At 33.7% G+C, this 3,207-nt stretch overlaps 1 pseudogene; it reads left to right on the forward strand.

Annotated features, from left to right (window-relative positions):
• Positions 1-528: 528 nt before the first annotated feature.
• On the forward strand, positions 529-1,551 carry LOC145033950 (cyclin-dependent protein kinase inhibitor SMR6 pseudogene; annotated as a pseudogene).
• The last annotated feature ends 1,656 nt before the right edge of the window (positions 1,552-3,207 follow it).

A 3,207-nucleotide genomic window follows, 5' to 3' on the forward strand; every position in this document is an offset into this window, starting at 1 on the left:
CATAAAAAACAAATTAAATGATAAATGTTGTACTTGTTAATGGTGCTATTTTTTCAAAACTAAACAAATTTAACGGCAAATAATTTTAAATTAAAATAAAACAAACAACTAAACGTCAACATCATCATCCCATATATTATCACCCCTTATATATATTTCCACTACAAACAAAACACCAACGTAACACTTCTTTAAAGAATCGTACCTCTTGTCTCTAACCTTATAACGATCTATGGGCCAAATTCTACACGTTTTTTGTCTACTGGGCCAGCCCAAAAAATCTATTCCTAAAGGACGATTATCTTATCTGAATCCCACTGACCACCGGGCCCACTTAGACGACATTGCTGACCAAACAATAAAAGCCTCCGTCGGCGAGCGACTTCACCAGTCACCACCGTCCTTTAACCACCAATCGCAGCCGTGCATAGGAAACTCCAAACCCCAAAAAACACTCAGATTGCGCGGGAAAGAGAGCCGTTGCTAAATCTTGGCGCCAAGTTATTAAACCATTTTGTTGCTCTTACCCTGCCCGAAATTTTACGGGCAGGAAGCATCCTATGCAAATCGTTTTAGGGTCTCATTAATATATAAAAACTCACTTTCTTTCTCTTTTTATTTCTCTCTTTATCTTTTACCGCCTCCATTCAAAGCTTCCGAAAAACCTCTCCTTCCTCTCTACTACTCAATCCGGGCATATATTCTTGTTATATTCTTAGCTTCTTCTTCAATCTTGGTTTCACAAAAGTTCGATTGATTCTTGTTCTTGGTTTGGTTGAAAAGCTATCTTTTTTATCGGGTTTTTGATATGGGTTTTTCGAAAAAGCATCAAGTAGATGGGGAATCTTTGGAAGGGAAGAAATGGGTGATTGCAGGAATCACCATGAGAGCTCCATTGAAGTCTTTATCTATAAAAAAGGCGAAAGAAGAAGAAGAAGATGATGATGATAACACAATCTCCGGGAACACAACTCCGACGTCCAAGGACTCGAGGATACCGGAGGCTTTACCTTGCCCGCCGCCGCCGAGGAAGCGCCGGCCGGTGTCGACTTGTCACAACAATGGAAACATGGAGTTTTTTACTTCACCGGAGTTGGATTCTTTGTTCAAACTCCTCTCGAAAGCAAGTTGAATTTATCTTAAATTTAGGGTTTTTACATGTCCCTTTTTTTCTCTCACTAGTTTTCCAGTTATGTAGGTTAGATTTAGATTAGAGTTTGTTTTAGAAGCATGTACAAATATAGTAGTATATGATTCTTGATTAGGTTAGCTTTTGAGTTAAATGAGATAGTCTTGTTTTTTTATGGGTTGTTTCAAGTTTGATGTGTCTTTCTTTTTTCTTGGTTTTTCGAACCATAGTAGTTACTTCTAAACCCAAAACGGCAAATGGGTTATAGCCATAAGGGTACAAAGAGCCTTTTGTGGCCATGTTTGGTGCTTTATGCTTGTATGTGTGGCAATTTGCAATAGGGTTTCTCACCCAATGATATTGGTCTTTGTTAATCTTGAAACTAAAAAGTTTGTTATTTAATTCATATAAAGATTGTGTTATTTCGCTTGTTTGATCAACTTTTAAAACATTGGTATTGCATATTCATATATTATTTTCTATTCGTACGTATTAGATTGAATCTTGAATGTTATTACGAGTGGGAAAAGGTTTATTGAGTAGGTGTTCATGATTTACATCAAGGGTTTACATAGGGTGTGTGTGACATGATGCCACTCCAATTTGGTGAAAATGGGAGTTATGAAAATAAAGAGAAAGTCAGTCAACACACGTGTTTTGTTGCATAGGAGTCAACACCAAATACACAAACGAAAATGGTCAAAATAGGCTATCATCATTCAAAGAAAATAAACTCTTTCATCATCATAATTATATGTAGTTAGAATTATATTCAAACATGACATAAATATAACTTTTATAAATATTTATGTTCTATGGCTTTTTTCAATGTGTACAAATATGATTAGTTTTATCACAGAGAATAATTATCTACATAAAATGGAAATAGTGAGTAGGAGGGTTGTCAGAAAAAAATAAATTTTGCAGTAAAAGGAGGAAGACAGTATCAAAGATTAAGAGAATCCAATGTGGGCTTGTGTTTTGTGTTATGGCAGCCTTTCCTCTATCCATTCAATCATTACCATGCTCACCTTTTGTATTTTCTTCTCCTCTTACGTGTGTTTATAATCAAAGGGGTTTTAAGCAAATTAAAATTTTATAGGGATCAATGCTAATATTCCAAAAGGTTGAGGCTTTTGTGATATTTATGGATTAGGTAAACCTAACACTATTTTTAACTATACGGTTACTACTTACTAGTATATAGTTAGGGTAATTATTATTTAAATATATTGTTAGAAATTTGGTTTTTTACACTTTTAACATACTTGTGAACATACTAGAGAGCATTCATCTTGGGTGGGTTTACTATTTAAATGTTATTTAAATATTGTCACTTGGCTGTCTAATATTTATCATAGACACAATAACTGGTACACTAGAGGTGCGGTCTAACCGTATTTATAAATATACATCTACGTGTACCATGGTTTTTTGAACATGTTCAATACATTTGATAGTGCTAGGACTTGGTTAATTTGTTATTTTGAAAGATAAACTATCTAAAGGAATATCAAAACGTGTTTCTTTCGAAACATATAACTTATGCTTGCAGATAAAACAAACATTGCCAATAGTATATATATCCCGAATTCATGGGCACAATTCTTCCATTATGCAACAAGATATATATAAAAGGTTAATTGCATAAAAATTACTAAGTTTCACATTTAACATTTGGTTTAGCCTTAATTTGTTTATAACAATTTTACAACATATTTGTCAAAAGTTTTTCAAATTTCTACTTTTAGCTAGCTGCATTGTCTTATTTAGCAGCCATCTTCTGCTAATGTTTAGCAAGTTTAGATTATATCGTTGACCATGTTAGTGACTTAAAAAGAGAGGTAAAGGAGGGCTTCGAAGGTAATAAGACACAAGACTCCTCGATTACGAAGGACATATTTACCATGGAGCCAAATGCTACCTTCGTAATGAATTCATTATTAGTTGTATCTAATGCCAACTTTTTAATTTAAAATAAATGGCTAAAAGATCAAAGAAGAGAAGACTTGAACCCACAGTCTCCGACAAAGTATGAATTTATAATGAAATCTTTTGTTATAATTAGTCTTATTTTT

The sequence above is a fragment of the Lactuca saligna genome, chromosome 3 (assembly GCF_052625555.1).
Source record: "Lactuca saligna cultivar CGN05327 chromosome 3, ASM5262555v1, whole genome shotgun sequence".
Lineage (NCBI taxonomy): Eukaryota > Viridiplantae > Streptophyta > Magnoliopsida > Asterales > Asteraceae > Lactuca > Lactuca saligna.